Source organism: Macaca mulatta, chromosome 14 (genome assembly GCF_049350105.2).
Source record: "Macaca mulatta isolate MMU2019108-1 chromosome 14, T2T-MMU8v2.0, whole genome shotgun sequence".
Taxonomy (NCBI): Eukaryota; Metazoa; Chordata; class Mammalia; order Primates; family Cercopithecidae; genus Macaca; species Macaca mulatta.
The window spans coordinates 73,125,613-73,147,465 of record NC_133419.1 but is presented as its reverse complement, the minus strand read 5'-3'; the positions used below and the strand labels follow the sequence as shown (position 1 = coordinate 73,147,465).

Sequence of the window (21,853 nt, the reverse complement as noted above, 5' to 3'; positions counted from 1 at the left end):
ATTGTAAGTGTCCATCAACACATGAACTGATAAGCAAAATGAGGTGTGTATACAAAGAACAGAATATTATTCAGCCATGAAAAAGAATGAAATTCTGATACATACTACAACATGGATGAAACCTGAAAACATGCTAAGTGAAATAAGCCAGACATAAAAGGACAGATCTATAAATCCACTTATATAAAATATACAGAATAGCCAGGCTTGGTGGCTCACGCCTGTTATTCCAACACTTTGGGAGGCTGAGGCGGGTGGATCACCTGAGGTCAGGAGTTCAAGATCAGCCTGGCCAACATGGTGAAACCTCATTTTGGATCACTTGAACCCATGAGTTTGAGAGCAACCTGGGCAACACAGGAAAACTACAAAATATGTAAAAAGTAGTGGGGTGTGGTGGCATGCGCCTGTCGTCCCAGCTACTTGAGAGGCTAAAGCAGGAGAATCACTTGAGCCCAGGACATCGAGTCTGCAGTGAGCCATGACTGTACTACTGTACTCTAGCCTGGGTGACAGAGTGAGACCCAGTCTCTTAAAAATAAAAAATTAAAGTATGGTTAAAATGGCAATTTTTGTGTTACTTATGTTTTACCACAATTTTAAAACAAAAACAAAACCTCACTCAAAAAGAGTGAGGTTTTTGGGAGGCTGAGGCCCTCAAAGTGCTGGGATTACAGGTGTGAGCCACCACGCCCGGCCTCCTGATGTCATTCTGAGGTCAGGAGTTTAAGACCAGCCTGGCCAACATGGTGAAAGCCCGTCTCTACTAAAAATACAAAAATTAACCGGGCGTGGTGGTGCGCTCCTGTAATCCCAGCTACTCGGGAGGCTGAGGCAGGAGAATTGCTTAAATCCAAGAGGCGAAGGTTGCAGTGAGCCGAGATTGCTCCACAGCACTCCAGCCTGAGCAACAAGAGCAAGACTCTGTCTCAAAAAACAAAAACAAAAACAAAACAAAGTAGTAAAATCCAGAAAATAGAACTTCTACAAATCAACCAAACTGAAAACCCAATATAAAAATAAGCAATAACTTTCATCATCAGAAGAGAAAGAAAACTCACTGATCTTGCATGCCCTCCAAAAAAGAAAGGAAAATAAAAGTTATCCACAAAAATTATAATGTAAGTGAAAGTACAAATGAGGGGTCATTTTTTTTACTCAACATATTGGCAAAAGTTAAGAAATTGCAAGATACAGTCATGCACTGCATAAGGATATTTTAGTCAACAACAGACTGCAGATAAGACAGCAGTCCCATAAGATTATAAAACTGTATTTTTACTGTACCTTTTCTATGTTAAAATACACAAATACAAACCATTATGTTAGTTGCCTACAGTATTCAGTGTAGTACACGCTGTACACGTTTACAGCCTGGGAGCAAAAAGTTATATCATATAGCCAAGGTGTGTGTGGTGGGCTCTACCCTCTGTTTGTGTAAGTACACTATGATGTTCACACAAGGATGAAATCACCTAACAATGCATTTCTCAGAGCGTATCCTGATTGTTCAGTGATGCATGGCTATATTCAGAGTTGGTGAGAGTGTGGGGGAAATGGAGTCCATTGTTCTTTGCTGGTGGGAGTGTCAATTGGTTTAATCTCTTAGGAGGACAATTTGGCCATCTACACACTGATATATACGCACATCCTTGGACCCAGCAGCTGCACTCCAGTGTGCAACAGGATGAATGGTTACAGATATCATGGTACATTCATAAGACAGAATCCGATGCAATTCAAAGAAGGAGCTGGACCTATGTGTCCCAACATTGGAAGTATATGTCTGAAATACTTCATAATACTTCTTCAAACCCAACGGGTTTATTTTTTGTTTCTAATGTTATATTCTGTTTCTTTTTCTTTTTTTTTTTTTTTTTTTTTTTTTTTTTGAGACGGAGTCTCGCTCTGTCGCCCGGGCTGGCTGGAGTGGTGTGGCATGATCTCAGCTCACTGCAACCTCTGCCTCCCAGGTTCAAGCGATTCTCCTGCCTCAGCCTCCCAAGTAGCGGGGATTACAGGCGTGCACTACCACGCCCAGCTAATTTTTGTATTTTTTAGTAGAGACAGGGTTTCACCATGTTGGCCAGGATGGTCTCGATCTCCTGACCTTGTGATCCACCTGCCTTGGCCTCCCAAAGTGCTGGGATTACAGGCGTGAGCCACTGTGCCAGGTCTTCTTTTTCTTTTTTAATTGAGACAGAGTCTCTCTGTCACCCAAGATCGAATGCAGTGGTGCGCTCATAGCTCACTGTAGCCTTGACCTCCCAGACTCTAGTGATCCTCCTGCCTCAGTCTTCCAAGTAGCTGGTTCTGCAGGGGCACGCCACCACACCAAGCTTTTTATTTATTTATTTAGAGACAGGGCCTTGCTCTGTTGCCCAGGCGAGAGTGCAGTAGTATGATCTCTGCTCACTGCAACCTCCACCTCCCAGGCTCAAGCAATCCTCCCATTTCAGCCTCCCATGTAGCTAGGACCACAGGCAAGCATGTGCCACCACACCCTGCTAAGATTTTTTGTTTGTTCGTTTTATGATTTTTTTGTAGAGAAAGGTTTTTGCCATATTGTCCAGATTGGTCTCAAATTCCTGGACTCAAGCAATCTGCCCACCTTGGCCTCCCAAACCACCGGGATTACAAGCGTGAACCACCTCAACCGGCCATATTCTGTTTCTATTATAAATGATGAGATTAAACGTTCGGATGGCTGTTTGCAAACAGTTTTCATAAATGACACCTTTAGGGGTAGGTTAGTTTTTTTCTTGGTACATGAAAAACCAAATGAGATATGATCATCGTGTCTATTATTTTTTCCTTCCAGCCGTGGAATTGCAGCCTTAGTGACATCTGGATATGAGTTTTGAGCAGATAAATGCAAGAATCTGATAACAATCATCTTGAGGCAAATTTGCAGGTTTATTTTTATGCTTCTTTTAAATTAGTTATTTATGTCCATAACCAATAGCCCAACTAAAGATGATAATTAACTAATATATTAATAGAATTAAAAACTAAACAGGCCAGGTGTGGTGGCTCATGCCTGTAACCAAAGTGTTGGGAGGCTGAGGCAGGAGGATCACTTGAGCCCAGGAGTTCGAGACAAGCCTGGGCAACATGGCAAAAACCCATCTCTACTAAAGGTTAAAAAATAAACAGTTTAAAAGTCTGAAATGGTTAAAAAACATCCATGGTATGGGGAAAGTAGGTTCAGCTGTAGCTGTGTTAGTCTTTTTTTTTTTTTTTTTTTTTTTGAGACGGAGTCTTGCTCTGTTGCCCAGGCTGGAGTACAGTGGCACCATCTTGGCTCACTGCAAGCTCCGCCTCCCGGGTTCACACCATTCTCCTGCCCCAGCCTCCCAAGTAGCTGGGACTACAGGTGCCCACCACCATGCCTGGCTAATTTTTTGTATTTTTAGCAGAGACGGGGTTTCACCATGTTAGCCAGGATGGTCTCGATCTCCTGACCTTGTGATCTGCCTGCCTCGGCCTCCCAAAGTGCTCGGATTACAGGTGTGAGCCACCGCGCCCGGCCGCTGTCTTAGTCTTTTGGGGCTACTATAATGAAACACCCTAGAGTGGGTAATTTATAAACAAGAGAAATTTATTGCTCACATTTCTGGAGGCTGGGAAGTGCAAGATCAAGACACCAACAGATTCGGTGTCTGGTGAGGGCTGCTCTCTGCTTCAAAGACGATGCTTTCTCTCTCCATTCCCACATGGTAGAAGAGGCCTGGGAAGCTCCCTCAAGCCTCTTTTATAAGGGCACTAATTCCATTCATGAGGGTGGAGCCCTCATGATTTAATCACTCCCTCAAACCCCACATCTGAATACTATCACATTGGGTATCAGATTCCACACTGGGTATGGATTTTGGGGTGATACCAACATTCAGATAGCAGTTGCTAACGGGGTCTCAGCACTCCCTGACGTTGTGTGCATACCACATGCGTTACTATTCAGTATTATTTTATGAAAGTCGCCAGAATCAAAATGGAGTCACGTGACCCAGAGCAGTGGGTCACACCTGTAATCCCAGCACTTTGGGAGGCTGAGGTGGGCAGATCACTTGAGCCCAGGAGGAGGTTGAGGCTGCAGTGAGCCCTGATCACGCCACTGGACTCCAGCCTGGGCAACAGAGGGAAACCCTGTCTCGAAAAAAAAAAACAAAAAACAACGCCGGGCGCGGTGGTTCACGCCTGTAATCCCAGCACTTTGGGAAGCTGAGGCGGGCGAATCACAAGGTCAGGAGATCTAGACTATCCTGGCTAACACGGTGAAACCCCTTCTCTACTAAAAATACAAAAAAAAAAAAAAAATTAGTGGGGCATGGTGGCAGGCGCCTGTAGTCCCAGTTACTCAGGAGGCTGAGGCAGGAGAATAGTGTGAACCCGGGAGGCAGAGCTTGCAGTGAGCAGAGATCGCACCACGGCACTCCAACCTGGGCGACAGAGCAAGACTCTGTCTCAAAAAAAAAAAAAACAAAACAGCAACAACAACAACACAACAACAACAACAACAAAACGGAGTCACTAGTATTTAAAAAAAAAAAAAACAAGGCTGGGTGTGGTGGCTCACACTTGCAGTCCCAGCAGTTTAGGAGGCCGAGGTGGGAGGATTACTTGAGCCCAGGAGTTCAAGACAAGCCTGGGCAATATGGCAAGACCCTGTCTCTACAAAAAATTGTAAAATTAGCCAGGCATGGTGGCGCACACCTGTAGTCCCAGCTGCTCAGGAGGCTAAGGAGGAGGATCACTTGAGCCCAGGCAGTAGAGGTTGCAGTGAGCCAAGATTGTGCCACTGCACTCCAGCCTGGGCGACAGAGTGAGACCCTATCTCCAAAAAAATAATTAATCAATTAATTTTAATAATTTATTTTAACACAAATTACCTGGAACTTAGCAGCTTAATTAATTAATTAACTTTAAAAAATCCCTGACAACTACAGTCAGGGAAGGATATGAAGAGAGAATTGTCATGCTTGTATGCCTCCTAAGAAAAGCAATCACAGGCCAGGCGCAGTGGCTCACGCCTGTAATCCCAGCACTTTGGGAGGCTGAGGCAGGTGGACCACTTGAGGTCAGGAGTTCGAGATTAGCCTGGCCAAAATGGTGAAACCCTGTATCTACTAAAAATACAAAAAAATTAGCCAGGTGTAGTGCCACAAACCTGTAGTCCCAGCTACTTGGGAGGCTGAGGCAGGAGAATCACTTGAACCCAAGTGAGCCGATCGTGCCATTATACTCCCGCCTGGGCAACAAGAGCAAAACTCCATCTCAAAAAAAAAGAGAAAAAGAAAAATAATCACAGGTCGGGCACAGTGGCTCACACCTGTTATCCCAGCACTTTGGGAGGCCAAGACAGGAGGATCATTTGAGGTCAGGAGTTCGAAACCAGCCTGGCCAATATGGTGAAACCCTGTCTCCACCAAAAATACAAAAATTAGCCAGGCGTGGTCACACACGCCTGTAATACCAGTTACTCAGGAGGCTGATGCAGGAGAATCGCTTGAACCCTGGAGGTGGAGGTTGCAGTGAACTGAGATCGAACCACTGTACTCTAGCCTGGGTGACAGAGCCAGCCTCTGTCTCAAAAAAAAAAAAAGAAAAGAAAAGAAAAACAATCACAAACGACTATAAAAACCACAACCTGGTACAAAAGCCACTGCAACCTTCCACCAAAAAAAAAAAAAAAAAAAAAAAACTTCTGTGAGGAAATCTGCCCAGCAACTGCCTGGCCAACCCCAGACTGGTGTTACTTGATCTCAGTAGCCAAGCATAATTATTTCAAAACAATTATATAGTCTTCCTCATTTTTTCCCTTTGAAAACATTTGTCTTCCTTTACCTCCCTGAATACGCACTGGTTTCTATGGCATGTGTATTCCCATTGTGATGTTCTATTCCCAAATAAACGTCATTTTCTTTTAAAGAGCCTCTCTATTATTTAGGTTGACACCTTAAAGGGAAAACAGTGTTTGGGATGGAGTGAACTGAAATTATACCTTTCCTCCCTCCAAGAGAAGAATCAAGCATCATTCAATATTGGCTAATGTGGAAAATGCTTTGAAATGGGCAAGAGAGGCCAGGCGCAATGGTTCATGCCCGTAATCCCAGTACTTGGGGAGGCCAAGGCAGGTGGATCATTTGAGGTCAGGAGTTCAAGACCAGCTGGGTCAACATGGTGAAACCCCGTCTCTACTAAAAATACAAAAAATTAGCCAGGCATGGCGGTGCATGCCTGTAATCCCAGCTACTCGTGAGGCTGAGGCAGGAGAATCACTTGTACCTGGGAGGCTGGGGTTACAATGAGCCCAGATCGTGCCACTGCATCTGCATGGGTGACAGAGCAAAACTCCATTTCAAAATAAAAAAAGGGCAAGAGAGAGGAGGATGATCCCATAATATTTTAAAAGAAACCAGGTCAAAGTTATGTGAATAAAAGGAATACAAATTTCTTTGGTATGAGACGTGACAGAGGTAGATTGGGATGAAGTGGCAAGAGGATCACCTCACAAAGAAGTTAGACCCTTTATTGAAATGTGTTTGGTTTCAAAAGTGTTAGAAGGAAAACCAGGCACAGCCACAGGGAAGCTTCCTGTCACAGTACTCCCCCTCCCAGCACAGACAGGCCACAGCCTGCCCCTCTTCAGAGATCTCAGCTGACCCCAGGAGAAAGCCACCAGGATCTGGGAAGAGAGGTGGCTGTGAAATTCCCAAGACACAAGAAGGGATTGAGACTGGAGGGGGTGGGGAAACTGACTAGAAGGTCTTCAAGGTAGGAGACCATGAGAGCTCAGCTCAGGAGAAGGGGTAGAAAGGCGGGACCTCCTCTGCAGCCTCCACCTTGAGGCCCAACCCCTTGTCAAGAGACAGGGATTAGGGGCGGAGCAAATCAGGCCCAGTTTCTACCTTACCCCACCCTAAAATCCTCCCAGCTTTCTAAGGTTTTAGGATATTGATCTATGTGAAAAACAGTCGATTCAATGTGACACAGTTTATGGGCAGTGGGTGAAGAGGAACCTGGTCCAGTGAGGAGCAGCTGCCCTCCAACCAAAGAGTCAGTAAAAAAAAAAAAAAGTCAGTTTTGAACACACCAAGTTTAAGGAACTTGTGAGTCGACCAGAGGGAGATGTCCTAGAGGCAGGAGGAAGGCCTGAGCTGGAGGTTTGGGGGCTATAAGCATATGGTTGGAAGTGAATGAGGTCATCCCAAAAAAGAGTGCAGAGTGAAGAGAGGGCCTGTCGCAGACCTGGAGAACACCAGTATTTCAGGCTGTCCTAGCCCGATCAGCCAAGACCACTAAGGGACAAACCCATGGTATGATGAAGTCAGGTTTCTTGTCCCCTTGTAATAAGACAGCACACTGGAGAAACCGAGGAGTGTCCCACTAAGCACAAAGGAAGACAGTTTTACAGGGCTTGGGAGCGGGTAAAGATGAGGTGAAATTTAAATGAAGCAATATTTTAATAGGCTCAAAGCAAAGCAGAGCTGTGTATAAAGGGACTGGCATCAGTTCTGGACTGCCACAGGACCTACAGTCCTGTTTCTTTGGAAAAAATAAGATAGATGTGGAATACTGTGTTCAAAACTTCCTTACCTGGATCTCTGTACCTGCATTATAAACCCTGTCCGCTTAGTGACTTAGATCTTTCAGGCCAGAGTTTCTTTTTCTTTCTTTCTTTCTTTTTTTTTTTTTTTTTTTTTTTTTGAGATGGAGTTTCGCTCTGTCACCATCTATACAGTGTACTTCACTCTGTACAATGGCACAATCTCAGCTACTGCAACCTCTGCCTCCCGGGTTCAAGTGATTCTCCTGCCTCGGCCTTGAGTAGCTGGGACTACAGGCATGAGCCACCATGCCCAGCTAATTTTTGTATTTTTAGTAGAGACAGGGTTTCGCTATGTTGGCCAGGCTGGTCTCGAACTCCTGACCTCAAGTGACCTGCCCATCTCAGCCTCCCAAAGCGCTGGGATTACAGGCGTGAGCCACAGCACCCGGCCTCATTCTTATTCATATATATATTTTTTTCTTTTTTTCTTTTTTTTTTTTTTTGACGGAATCTTGCTCTGTTGCCCAGGCCAGAGGGCAGTGGCACAATCTCGACACACTGCAACCTCCACCTCCCAGGCTCGAGCGATTCTCCTGCCTCAGCCTCCCAAGTAGCTGGGATTACAGGCGCACACCACCACGCCTGACTAATTTTTGTATTTTGGGTAGAGACAGGTTTTCGCAGTGTTGGCCAGGCTGGTCTCAAACTCTTGGCCTCAAGAGATCCCCATGCCTTGGCCTCTGAAAGTGTTGGGATTACAAGCGTGAGCCACTGCACCCGGCCTATTAATACAATTTTGTAAACCAAAAAGTACCCAAGGCAGGTCCCTATCAGTTTAGAGGTTAATTTTGCCAGGGTTGAGGACGAACCTGGGAAAGAGACAACAGCCATGGTAGAATCTGTGGCCCATACTTTTTTTCCAAAGAGGAGTTTGAGGCCAGGTGGGGTGGCTCACGCCTATAATCCCAGCACTTTGGGAGCCAAGGCAGGAGGATCCCTTGAACTCAAGAGTTTGAGACCAGCCTGGGCAACATGGCATAACCCTGTCTCTACAAAAATTACAAAAAATTAGGCTGGGCATGGTGGCTCACACCTGTAATCCCAGCACTTTGGGAGGCCAAGGCAGGTGGATCACCTGAGGTCAGGAGTTTGAGACCAGCCTGGCCACCATGGTGAAACCCCATCTCTACTAAAAATACAAAAATTAGGCCAGGCATGGTGGCTCACACCTGTAATCCCAGCACTTGGGGAGGCCGAGGTGGGTGGATCATGAGGTCAGGAGTTCGAGACCAGCCTGACCAACAGCATGAAACCCCAGCTCTAAAAAAGTACAAAAAAAAAAAAAAAAAAAAAAAAAAAGCTGGGCGTGGTGGCGAGTGCCTGTAATTCCAGCTACTCAGGAAGCTGAGGTGGGAGAATCTCTTGAACCCGGGAGGCAGAGGTTGCAGTGAGCTGAGATCACGACACTGCACTCAGCCTGAGCAACAGAGCAAGACTCCCTCTCAAAAAAAAAAAAAAAAATTAGCTGGGCGTGGTGGTGTGCACCTGTAATCTCAGCTACTTGGGAGGCTGAAGTAGAAGAATCGCTTGAACCCAGGAGGCAGAGGTTGCAGTGAGCCAAGATCGTGCCACTGCACTCCAGCCAGGGTGACAGAATGAGACTCCATCTAAACAAACAAACAAACAAAAAAAGGCAAAACATTATTAAAGTTAGAATTTAAAAAAAAAATGAGCCAGGTGTAGTGGTGTGTGCCTATAATCACAGCTACTCAGGAGGTTGAGGTGGGAGAATAGATTGAGCCCAGGAGGTCCAGGCTGCAGGGAACAATGGTCTTGCCTCCAGCCTGGGTGACAGAACAAGACCCTGTCTCAAAAAAACAAAAACAAATGAACAGCCCCTGCCCTCTCCCAAAAAAAGACAAACAGTATCTCACACACAGGTGACCCCTGTGAATACAGTCTCTGAGGAGTGATGGAAGAGGAAGCCCTGTGAGAGGTGCAGACTGCTGCCCTCTAGAACACCAGGATGCCTAAACAGTAGAAGGCAGTTTCATTAGCGACATCAGTTTGCAAACTGAGAAGAGACACTTTCCTGCATGTACCAAAGGTGCTCTCTCTTCGTATAGGGAAAGGGCAGGCTGGTTTTTATGACTCATAGGGTCTGTATTTCACAATAATCATACATATTCAGCAGGTTTGGGGGGAAAGCTATACATATTTATGAGGGGATATGAGTGCATGAGCAGTGGGTAAACACATGTAACATACATTCCATGTTCACTTTGTGATGGGGTTTTTGCGTGAAAATTAGGTGGAATTTGGTTCTTTGCATCAAAAGGTGAACTATAGGACACAAACACAGTTTGCGTGCAGTCTCTTTTTTTTTTTTTTTTTTTGAGACGGAGTCTCGCTCTGTCGCCCAGGCTGGAGTGCAGTGGCCGGATCTCAGCTCACTGCAAGCTCCGCCTCCCGGGTTCGGGCCATTCTCCTGTCTCAGCCTCCTGAGTAGCTGGGACTACAGGCGCCCGCCACCTCGCCCGGCTAGTTTTTTGTATTTTTTAGTAGAGACGGGGTTTCACCGTGTTAGCCAGGATGGTCTCGATCTCCTGACCTAGTGATCCGCCCGTCTTGGCCTCTCAAAGTGCTGGGATTACAGGCTTGAGCCACCGTGCCCGGCCAAAAGGTGAACTATAGGACACAAACACAGTTTGCATGCAGTCTCTGTGAGCTTGCTGAAACTGGCTTGAGGTCTGCAGTTGCTTATCAGGAAAGAATGTTTGTAAGATCTGTCCTTTGTCGATCAGCGTTGTAGTGGTTTGAGTTGTAAATCCCAGTAAAAAAAAAAGAGTCCGACAATTTGCCTGATAGCTCCTATTGCTAGGGGTTTAGTAAGAGTGTGGTTTTTCTGGTAGCAGTAGAAATTTTTTTTTTTTTTTTTTTTTTGAGGCGGAGTCTTCACTCTGTCGCCCAGGCTGGAGTGCAGTGGCACCATCTCGGCTCACTGCAAGCTCCGCCTCCCGGGTTCGCGCCATTCTCCTGCCTCAGCCTCCCGAGTAGCTGGGACTACAGGCGCCCGCCACCTCGCCCGGCTAATTTTTTTTTTTTTTTTTGTATTTTAGTAGAGACGGGGTTTCACCGTGTTAGCCAGGATTGTCTCGATCTCCTGACCTCGTGATCCGCCCATCTCGGCCTCCCAAAGTGCAGGGATTACAGGCGTGAGCCACCGCGCCCGGCCGCAGTAGAAATTTAAGAAGTTGCCATGCCATCTGAGCCCTGAGGTAGGTAACGTTTGTTTCCTTAACCTTAACCTTAAGGTCCATCGGAGTTGATAAAAGGGCATCTGGCCAGACCTGATGGCTCATGCCTGTAATCCCAGCACTTCGGGAGGGTGAGGCGGGAGGCCAGCAGTTCTGGAGCCACTGTACTCCAGCCTGAGAGACAGAGAGAGACATTGTCTCAAAAAATAAATAAATAAGATAAAGGGGCATTTGTCTTGATCGCTCAGATCACACAACTAATAAGTAGTATTCTTTCTAAAAGCCACAACAATGCTATTCCGCTCTTATAAGAGCTACTGTGTAACTCCTGCCCAACTCAAACCCACAGGCCCAGGCTCAGAACACTTGGCTCCGTTGCTTAACTGTTTCCTTGCCAGCACGAACCCCCAAACTCCATCTCCCAACATGCCGCGGGCCCCCTTTCTGTCAGCCTGACTCTTGAACTCCTGAGAAATGTAGTTTTTCCAGCAGCCCAGCCCCATGAACTACAGTTCCCATGTGGCAATGCGCGTGCCATTCCGGTGGAATTCACCGCGGTCTCCAGTTTGCAGTGATGGATGCCAGAACCTGCACCTGGGGCTTGGTGACGCGGTAACTGAGATGCTGGAGTCCCCGGTGAGAAGGACGATGCCGAGCGCCCGTATTTTCTCCTGCCTGTCCTCAGACCGCCGCCGCTGTTGGGCTGTGGAGACGTCTCAACTAAAGTGGAGCCGACAGAGGCCCCGGGAGCCGTGGTGACAGCGGCGACAACCACTAGGGGGCGCGAGGCAAAGGTTCCCCTAGTCCGCCCCTAGTCCGGGACCTCTAGGCGGTCCCGGGCGAGAAGCGCACGCGCAAACGCGGGGCTTCGCAGCGTCTGTAAACACCAAAGAGCGCCTGCGCAAGCCGAGAGTCTCGGGATCGACACGTGGGGGCGCCTTAGTGAAGATAACCGTAATAAATAGTAACCTAACGGTCCAGTCGTCGTTCTGTGGCCCTTTCTTTTATGATTCACAAGGAATGATCCTCTTCATCGTCTCTCCTAATTCAGTCCTCACAACAGCCCTTTTACAAATGGGATAACAGGTTAGAGGAAGTCAGGCAGAGTCCCAGCATCATAGAGGGTAAAGGGCCAGGGAAGGATCAGGATTCAAGGACTGCACCCAGGCTCTGCTTCCAGCTTGCTGTGTGACTGGGTAATTTTGTTCCCTTAGGGACCTGAGCTTTCTCATTTGTAAATGGGAACAGGCTGTTGGGAGGATCAAATGAGATCCAGGGGTGAAAACAGCTTAGTTACTTTCGGGAATTTACCCACGCTGTATATAAAGGCAAAATATTATTATAGTCAGGTGATTGTAGATTGAGGAACCCATTTCCTCATTCTGCAGATTGCAAACCTGAGGGCCCCAAGAGGTACAGGGGCTTGCCCCAGGTCTCGGCAGGCTGTGAGCAAGAGCTAAAGCCTAATCCTCCTGCCCTTAGGCCTGGAGCCCTTCCTTGTACCCCAGGGGTCAGTGTCTTTGTTGGATACAGGCTTAGATTGACTGACTGTACCCTGAGAACCTAGGGGAGTCCCTGTTCCCAATTCTTCTTCTACCCCCACCTTGGCCTGATGGAGGAAGACCCTGCTGTGTCGAGATGACCACAAGAGGCAGGAAGCTGAGGAGGATCTGGAAAATTCTGGAGGAAGAGGAGAGTGTTGCTGGAGCTGTACAGACCCTGCTTCTCAGGACAGTAGCCCAGGTAAGGGAAAGAGCCCAGGCATGACAGATGAGGGGGCAGCACTAAGGGGGCAGACTCTGAATGGATAGGAGTGGGAAGGCAGTGGACTCTGTTTCTGAGCTTAGGAGGAATCGGGTACTCAGGTGACTCCATCTGGGGGCATTGGAGCTGGAGGTGATACCTGGGCTGGCCTGGGTGATGAGAAAGGGAAGTGATGCACATTGAGCTGAGGCGGTAGTAGCCACTCCCCAGCCAGGTGAAGCGAGGTGGCACCTAGGCACACGGTGGCACCTGCAGGATCATGCAGCTACCCCCAGGGAAGGGGACTTTTCTCTGTCCCTTGGAGAGGTGGAGCTGGACTGTATGCAGCTGATTCTCTCTAGATTGCTCTTAGAGGTTTTGGGGGTAGGTTGGGGGAAGGGCTGGGAGACTCTGAGGTCTTGTTACAGATTGGGACTCCCCAGGCAAGTCATGAAAGGCAGGTATTTGTAGAAATATAAATCCAAGATCCTTCAAGATATCCCATGTAGGCCAGGCACGGTGGCTCACGCCTGTAATCTCAGCACTTTGGGAGGCTGATGCGGGCGGATCACCTGAGGTTGGGAGTTCGAGATCAGCCTGACCAACATGGAGAAACCCCGTCTCTACTAAAAATACAAAAAAAATAAAAATAAAAATAAAAATTAGCGTGGTGGCGGGCGCCTGTAGTCCCAGCTACTCAGGAGGCTGAGGCAGGAGAATGGCGTGAACCTGGGAGGCGGAGCTTGCAGTGAGCCGAGATCATGCCACTGCACTCCAGCCTGGGTGGCAGAGGGAGATTCTGTCTCAAAAAAAAAAAAAAATGAGCCAGGCGTGGTGGCGCATGCCTATAGTCCTAACTACTTGGGAGGCCGAGGCAGAAGAATCGCTTGAACCCGGGAGGCAGAGGTTGTCGTAATCCCAGATAGTTCCATTGCACTCCAGCCTGGGCAACAAGAGCAAAACTCTGTCTCAAAACAAAACAAAACAAAACAAAAACAAAAACAAAAAGATATCCAAGATAATTTGATGGAATTATCTGGAGGTAGCTCTTGGATTCACCTCCAAGCATTTCATTATTTGGGCCTTCACTTATCATTTCTGTTTTTCAGCCCAAGAAACTGAGGCTGAAAAGGAAAAGGACTCTTTTGTGTTTTGTTTTGTTTTGTTGTTGTTGTTGTTTTTGAGACGGAGTTTCGCTCTTGTTGCCCAGGCTGGAGTGCAAGGGTGCAATCTTGGCTCACTGCAACCTCCGCCTCCTGGGTTCGAGCAATTCTCCTGCCTCAGCCTGCTGAGTAGCTGGGATTACAGGTGCCCGCCACCACGCCTGGCTCATTTTTTGTATTTTTAGTAGGGACACAGTTTCACCATGTTGACCAGGCTGGTCTCAAACTCCTGACCTCAGGTGATCTGTTCGTGGCTTTCCAGAGTGCTGCGATTACAGGCATGAGCCACCACACCCCGCCAGAAAAGGACTCTCTTAAGGACACACAAGGAGTTGGGGTAGAACTGGACTAGGACAGGGATCTTTCCATCACATGGCAGTAGTCAAACATCTTCATCAAACATTTATTTTAGTGTCTAATGTATGCTCCGAGAAGGACTAACTTGGGGTAGCAAATAGAAGCCAGGATTGTCCTCAGACCTGGCTTTTAACCAGCCCTCCCAGTGACTTAAGACTATGATCCGGGGTGAGTCCCTGTCCCACTCTGAGCCTCAAATTGTCTGTAAAGTGGGGATGCTAAGCCTTGGGACTGTCTCAAGGTTTACCTATAAATTAAATGAGTTAAGACCTGTTAAGTGCATAGACCAGCACCAGACCCATGGTAAGCATTCAGTAACTGTTAGCCACTGTTGTTACTTGTGAACACAAGTTGAGGCAGGCCACAGATGGGGTTCTCCTAGAGTCATGCAGGGGCAGAGAAGCAGCAGCCCCAGGTCTGACCATCTCCAGATACCTCCACACCCTGCCCTGGGTGCCTGCATTTCTGGAAGTCAAAAGGGGGATCCCATCTCCTCCTCCAGTTCTGGGAACCTGGCAGGGGAGAAACGTCTCGAGCGTTTACACCTGCACATGCACATGATTCTCTTCCCCACAACCTGAGGCCAAGAGTGAATTTGGTTTTTACTCAAAGCTACACATTACAGCTCTGGAGAGTCAGACCAGAATAAGACCCTGGGCTCTTTCTGGCCTCTTCAAGGTGTGGGGTTGTGCATGAGCTTCCTGCTTGCACGGCAGAAGTCCATGAACGCTAACAGCAGGTTCTTGGTCCTCCTTTCCCCTCATGGAGCAGGAGCTGGGGGAAGAGGGGCGCCTGGTGGGAGACAGGGCCTGACGTCAGATACCACCCCCCGGCCCACCTTGTTAGTAGTTGGAGGCCTGGCCCTGTGCTCACTTCGGCTCTGTTTCAAGTCTCCCTAATGGAAGTCTGGTTCAAACTCCTTATTTATAGAGGAGGAAAGAGAAGCCCAGAGAGGCCAAGAACTCACCGAGAGCCCCACAGTGAGGTAAGCGTGAGTCTGGTCCAGAACTCAAGCCTCCTGATTTCAGGTGAGGGCTCTGCCACAGCCATGCTGGAGGGGGCAGGGCTTGATTCCTCTCCTCCCCCGACTACCCTCATAGTCATGCTTGGAGCCAGCCCCCAGTGTGGCCACCTGGGTGGGCTGTGGTTTGCAGGGAGGGTTGGGAAGGTGGAGAGGTAAGGGAAGGAGAGTACAGGGCCTGGTTGGGAGAAGCCCAGGGCTGGCCTGGAGCCAGTGGGTCTGGGAGCTCTCCTTGGTGTGTGTGTGGCTGCTGCAGGATTGTGGGGCCTTCATCAGTCTGAGGCAGCAGAGGATGCAGATCCCGTGGGAGCACATTCCCGGAGGAGGGGAGCAAAGCAGGCTCAGGAGTGAGTCACGGAGCCCAAGCCCTAAATTTAGAAGGTGCTGAAAGAGGCAGTCTTCCCCCGGGAAGCCTGTGGAGATACCTGCTGACCCAGGACACCAGGGACTCACAGCAGGAAGCAGTGGTTGGCAGGAGTCCCCGGACAGCAGTGCCCATGGAAGCTGAGCCTGCTGCAGGCCTGTTCCAGGTGTGGGTTTGGAACCCAGGGTGAACCTTGACCCAGGGCAGAGCCTTCAGCACCATTCTCAGACAGAGCCCCTAGAGAATTCTGCCCACACTAGTCCTCATGCGGTCCTGGGAGCCAGCTCCTGGAACGTGGAGGGCCATGCTGCCCTCTGGCTAGATATGGCCAGACCCCCTGTGCCTCGCTGCTGTCCCAGCATGCAGCTGTCAGATATTGAGGAGGGGCTGTGTGGGTGCAAGGAGCAAATGCCATTGACACCAGGCCTTTTGCAGCTCTGCTTGGATTGAGGGTTAGGGAGGGGGACAAGATGTCATTTCAGCTACCTCTCTTCCCTCTCAACCCTCCAGGCTCTAGGTTAACCCCACTCAGGAAAAAGAAATCATTGCCTCCAGATTGAGGAACAAAGATGTAGGACAGAGGCCAGGCCTCGGAGACAGATGCCAGACCTGGGGGAAGGAAGCTCAGGAACTGAGAACTGATGGCAGCTGTGGCATTTATTGAGCACTCACTGTGTGCCAGACACTGTGCTAAGCATTCCACAGGATTTACTCACTTCATCCTCATTGTCATGACAGAAATTCTAGTAGTCCACCCAACTTAGATGGAACAACTGAGGCCAGACACAATGGCTCACACCTATAATCCCAGCAATTTGGGAGGCCAAGGCAGGAGGATTACTTGAGGCCAGAAGTTAGAGACCAGCCTGGGGAGACCCCATCTCTACAAAAAATTAAAAAGTTAGCTGGGTGTGGTGGTGCACACCTGTGGTCCCAGCTACTTAGGAGGTTGAGGAGAGAGGACCACTTGAGCCCCAGATTTCAAGGCTGCAATGTGCTATGATTGCACCACTGTACTCCAGCCTGGGCAACAGAGCAAGATCCTATCTTTAAAAAAAAAAAAAGGGCCGGGAGCAGTGGCTCACGCCTGTAATCCCAGTACTTTAGGAGGCTGAGGCAGGAAGATCACGAGGTCAAGAGTTCAAGACCAGCCTAGCCAACATAGTGAAACCCCATCTCTACTAAAAATACAAAAATTAGCCAGGCGTGGTGGTACGTGCCTGTAGTCCCAGCTACTTGGGAGGCTGAGGCAGGAGAATCATTTGAACCTGGGAGGTGGCAGTGAGCCGAGATCACGCCACTGCACTCTAGCCTGGGCAACAGAGTGAGATGCCATCCAAAAAAAAAAAAAAAAAAAGCTGAATTTTAGAGAAGGAACAAATATATTTTTACTATAAGTACATCCCAAATATTTGCTAAATCTGGTAATCTTACACCCAAGGCACTGCCTCACCCACATTGAGAAACCTTGAAGTGCCACACAGTCACACCCCAGCTCCTACACAGGCCTCAGTCACTCCTGCTCCTGGGGAATGTGCACACCAGCACCGAGGTCACAGAGGTCTGTAGGTTGTCACTCACACATGGCTCTGCACACCCTCTCTAGGGAGGGGCACTGGGCCACAGTAGGTGCCTTTCACACTTGGTCTCACCTTCACAACCCCTTCAGGCAGAAGGTCAGGCAGGGACTGTTAGCCCCATTGGACAGATGAGGAAAATAAGGCCCAGTGGGAGAAGAACTTACCCCAGATGTCCCAGCGTATGGCCCCTGGGTATGGAAGTTGGGCTATACCTGGGGCCATGCTATGTCCCTGGGTAGGTCCAGGCTCCCCAAGCAGGCCCACAGCACTCTGGCCACAAAGCCTCCCAGAGGAGCCCCTTCCCTCAGGAACAGTAACAGTCTAGGCTAGGTTTTGGGGCTGCCCCCGCCCCGCCAACCTCTCCTATCACCCAAAGGGTGACCCTGAGCCCTCCCCAGAAGCCCCACCAGTTCCAGGAGGTGGAAACTGTCCTGAGTCAGGACATTGAGGCCCCAACTTTGAGATAAAAAAGAAGAATAAACCAAAAGAAGGAAGTTGTGTGGGTTGCCAGAAAAGGAGCTGTGGTCCCAGGGCTGGAGTTCTTGCCCACCTTGGTGGAGGAAGGCCTAGACAACCTTATCCTTCTTGAAGACACAAGACACTGATGCCCCCACCCCTACCCAGCCTGAGCATAGAGCTGAAGGGAGGGCCTGGGGACAGGCAGATGGATCAGGCGCCTCTGACAGGAAACTCCAGGGCTTTTGGAAGGATGCATCGACCCCGAAATTGAACTGAGTTCCTACAGGTGGCAGTGCCCAATAGACATCAACAGTGGGAGGGCCCAGCAGGCAGAGCGGGGTGTGGCCATCTGTGCCTGGGAACCCTCCGGAAGGGGAATCCACCTGGTTCTGCTCCAGGCCCTGCCCACCTCAGACAAGCCTCTGGCCCTCTCTAGGCCTGTTCTCCAGTCAAGAGGCCTCCCCGCCTGCTGGGGACTCTGTCAACTATATGGTGGTGGCGGGAGGGATGGCAGCTAGGGGGGAACCTGGGGGAGGCAGCAGCCCCTGCAAGGCCCAGAGGGCAGCTCCCAGGGTTCAGAGGTGCAGGGATCAGAGGATGGGGTGGGGAGAAGGATGGAAGAGGAAGCAGGACAGATGCCACAAAGTTCCCTGCTCGGTGGTCTTGTATAATGGCTTGGGCTAGGCAGCCAGGCCATCTGGGTTGAAACTGCTTACTTAGTGGTGTGTGGTCTAGAACAAGTTACTTAGCCTCTCTGTGTCTCAGCTGTCCCATTTCCTTTTTTTTTTTTTTTTTTTTTTTGACACAGGGTCTCACTCTGTCACCCAGGCTAGAGTGCAGTAGTACGATCATAGCTCGCTACAGCCTGGAACTCCTGGGCTCAAGTGATCCTCCCACCTCAGGCTCCTACTTAGTAGCTGGGACTACCAGCGTGTGCCACCATGCCCAGCTAAGTTTTACATTTTTTGTAGAGACAGCATCTCACTATGTTCCCTAGGCTGGTCTCGAACTACTGACCTCAAGCAGTCTTCCCACCTTAGCATCTCAAAGCACTGGAATTATAGGTGTGATTACAGGTGTGAGCCACTGCGCTCAGCTGTTGTCCTGTATTTTATTTGGCAACCCCACTTTGGTGCCGTGTGTGGCCTGGCATAACAAAGTGTGTGTAGTTGTGCAGGTCTGGCCCTGTGTAATAGCAAGGTGAAGTGTTTCTGTGTGGGACTGTGACAGGACATCAGGAGAACTGCAGGTGGGGGTGACCCTAACCTGCACTGACTTTGAGGCTGCGCACTACAGTGTGGCTCCCTGAGGCTCCAGCAGCTCCCTAAGGGCAGGTGTGAGCTGTTTGCTCAGTGAGGCCCAGCAAGGTGTGAGACCCACCCTGGGCAAACACTTAGATCCGGCTCCAGGTGGGACTGGGATGGAACACCTATTGCCACTGTGAAGGACACGTCCCTCTCAAGGCCAACCCAGCCCTAGGGGCCTCAGAGTTCTTGGTGCTGAACCTTTTTTTTTTTAACTGGAGATGATGCTGTGGCACCATCTCAGCTCACTGCAGCCTTGACCTTCCAGGCTCAAACCATCCTCTTGCCTTAGCCTTCTGAGTAGCTGGGACCTCAGGTGTGCACCACCACGCCCAGCTAATTTTTTAATTTTTAGTAGAGATGGGGTTTCACCATGTTGCCCAGTCAGGTCCTGAGCTCTTGGACTTGTGCAGTCTGCCTGCTTTGGCCTCCCTAAGTGCTGGGATTACAGGTGTGAGCCACCGCGTCCAGCCTGCTGCACCCTTCTGAGGGTCTCTGGAACCCCTCCTCCATGCCACTGCTTCCTGGTGACATCACACAGGTCACTGCCCAATCTTCTAGAACAGTGCCAGGACACTGCCTTGTTGCCCTGGACAACCTGGGAATTTGCTCCACCAAAACTGGCAGGCAGGGTTACCCCGAGGAGGGGGTGGGGGAGAAGAGGTAGGGGTGGGGCCCTATCATCTCCCAGAGGGGAGATCAAGGCAGCCATCACCTGTCTAACTAGATGGTGAGTAGGGGTGGGCATCCTGGAGCAAGGCTAGACTTTCAGGCCCCTCATTGTCCAGGACACTGGGCAGGTTGCGGGGCACCAAGGGAGGCTGACTCTTGAGGCTGAGAGAAGGCAGTGACTGTGTCAGGGTCACTGGCAGGCAAGTGGAAGGTGTGGTATGTAATAGGGGGTGGGAGGAGCAGGAGCCTCAGGTTAGGAGCTGAGAGACCTAGGTTTTCACTCCTGTTTTTTTTGAGACAGAGCATCGCTCTGTCACCCAGGCTGGAGTGCAGTGGCCCAATCTCTGCTCACTGCAACCTCCGCCTCCCAGGTTCAAGCTATTCTCCTGCCTCAGTCTCCTGAGTAGCCTCCCAGGCGCATGCCACCACACCTGGCTAATTTTTGTATTTTTAGTAGAGATGAGGTTTCACCATGTTGGCCAGGCTGGTCTTGAACTCCTGACCTCAGGTGATCCGCCCGTGTCGGCCTCCCAAAGTGCTGGGATCACAGGCATGAGCCACCGCACCTGGCCCCTAGGTTCTTATTTCTACTTCGTCCCTGCTAGTAGGATCTTTGTTTCTCTATCTGTACAGGGAGGGAGTGGGGCCAGATGCCCTTAGTCTGAGGGGTCTTTAGTTCTGCTGTGCGGAGTTCAGGAGAGTGTTAGGGACCAGGTCATGGGGTGGCTGGCTACAGGCAGGTGCCCTGACCCCTCCTCCAACAGCCATCAGGGGGTAGTGAGCAAAAAGTCTGGTGTGACTCTTTCCAAGTACCCCCTTCCTCTAGTCAGTCTAGGTCAGTCCTGAGTTACTGGAGTCCCCTAACTCAGTCTAGGTCAGTCCTGAGTTACTGGAGTCCCCTAACTCAGTCTAGGTCAGTCCTGAGTTACTGGAGTCCCCTTAGGGCTTCTGACTTGCTGTGTGATGCAGGGGCACCCCGTGCTCCCCACAACCTCAGCTACTCCGTCTGTGAGGGGCACGTATGAGATCCAGGCCTGCCCAGTGCCCTGTGTAATGATGCCTCACATTCCCACGCTGTTTCTCAGTTTGTCAAGCGCCTTCTCGTACACAGTCTCACCTTCTATACCCACTCTGGCTCCTGCTCCGTGATGCCCCATTCTGGAACTGGGACCCAGAGAGCAGCCAGACCTGGACTCTAGCCTGGGGGCTCAGAGAGGCACCTCAATTTACTTCCTGGGCAGGGGACCAGATCTGGGGCAGGGGACTGCAGTGGGCAGAGCAGCGGCATGCTTTGCCAAAACTGTTTCCATTGTTTGATCTTCCATGAGACTCAAAACTTGCCAAACCATCATGTCAAGATGGTTGGAACCGTGCATTTTTGGACAGTGTATTCCTCCCTGCCCCACTCACCCCCACCAGTTTTATTTTTAGTTATTTATCTGGGGGTGAAACTGGCACATATACAACTCTTTTCCCTGCCACAATTCTCAGAGGATAGGTATTATTATTCCAGATGAGGAAACTGGGGCTCAGAGAAGGCCTGTCACTGGCTTCTGGTGACGTAGCTAGGAAATCAGAGGTCCAGGATTTGAACTCAGCTCCACAGGCCCTTTGTGCTGCTAGGTTGTGGGTCCTCCCCAGACTCCTCTCCCCGAGCCCCTCTAGCCCTCCTGGGCTCATTCTTCTGCTCTGGAGCAGATGGGGTCCTTCTTGGCTGCTTAGAGGTGTTCTGAGAAGGATATGAATCGGCTTTGTCATGTTTGAGAGGTTTTCATGAGACCCAGATCCAGAGATACTGAAATTCCTGGGAGGGGTAGCATTTGCAAGGCCAAATTAACGATGAGTAGAATGAGATGATACCCTTCTACCCACCTGCTGGCGAGGTAGCCTAGCCTAAACCTAGGACCCAGGGATGAGCCCAGGGCCTGGCTGCCTGAGCCCTCAGGTGCCACGTCACCCACCTTTACCGACCCAAGGTCCAAAAGATTCTTGGTTCTTCTGTGTTTTGATCTGAGTGATGGTTTGGTTCTTTTTTTTTTTTTTTTTTTTTTTTTTTTTTTTTTTTTTTTTTTTGAGACAGAGTTTCGCTCTTTTTGCCCAGACTGGAGTGCAGTGGCGCGATCTCGGCTCACCGCAACCTCCGCCTCCCGGGTTCAAGCGATTCTCCTGCCTCAGCCTCCCGAGTAGCTGGGATTACAGGCATGTGCCACCACCCCGGCTAATTTTGTATTTTTAGTAGAGACGGGGTTTCTCCATGTTGGTCAGGCTGGTCTTGAACTCCCGACCTCAGGTGATCCACCTGCCTCGGCCTCCCAAAGTGCTGGGATTACAAGCATGAGCCACTGTGCCCGGCGATGGTTTAGTTCTTGCCATCTGCACCTCCC

General features: G+C 49.7%; 1 protein-coding gene across 2 annotated transcripts in view; it reads left to right on the top strand.

Moving 5' to 3' along the window:
• Positions 1-11,747: 11,747 nt before the first annotated feature.
• The window catches only part of STARD10 (StAR related lipid transfer domain containing 10), a 41,406-nt gene continuing 31,300 nt past the window's right edge, over positions 11,748-21,853 (top strand). Inside the window, exons 1-2 of one of the 2 annotated variants that reach the window (XM_077963666.1) lie at positions 11,748-12,549; positions 15,000-15,054. The gene's annotated coding sequence lies outside the window, so the exon portion shown is untranslated. The remainder of the gene's footprint in view (positions 12,550-14,999; positions 15,055-21,853) is intronic. The other variant, XM_015115153.3, reaches the window with a different exon arrangement.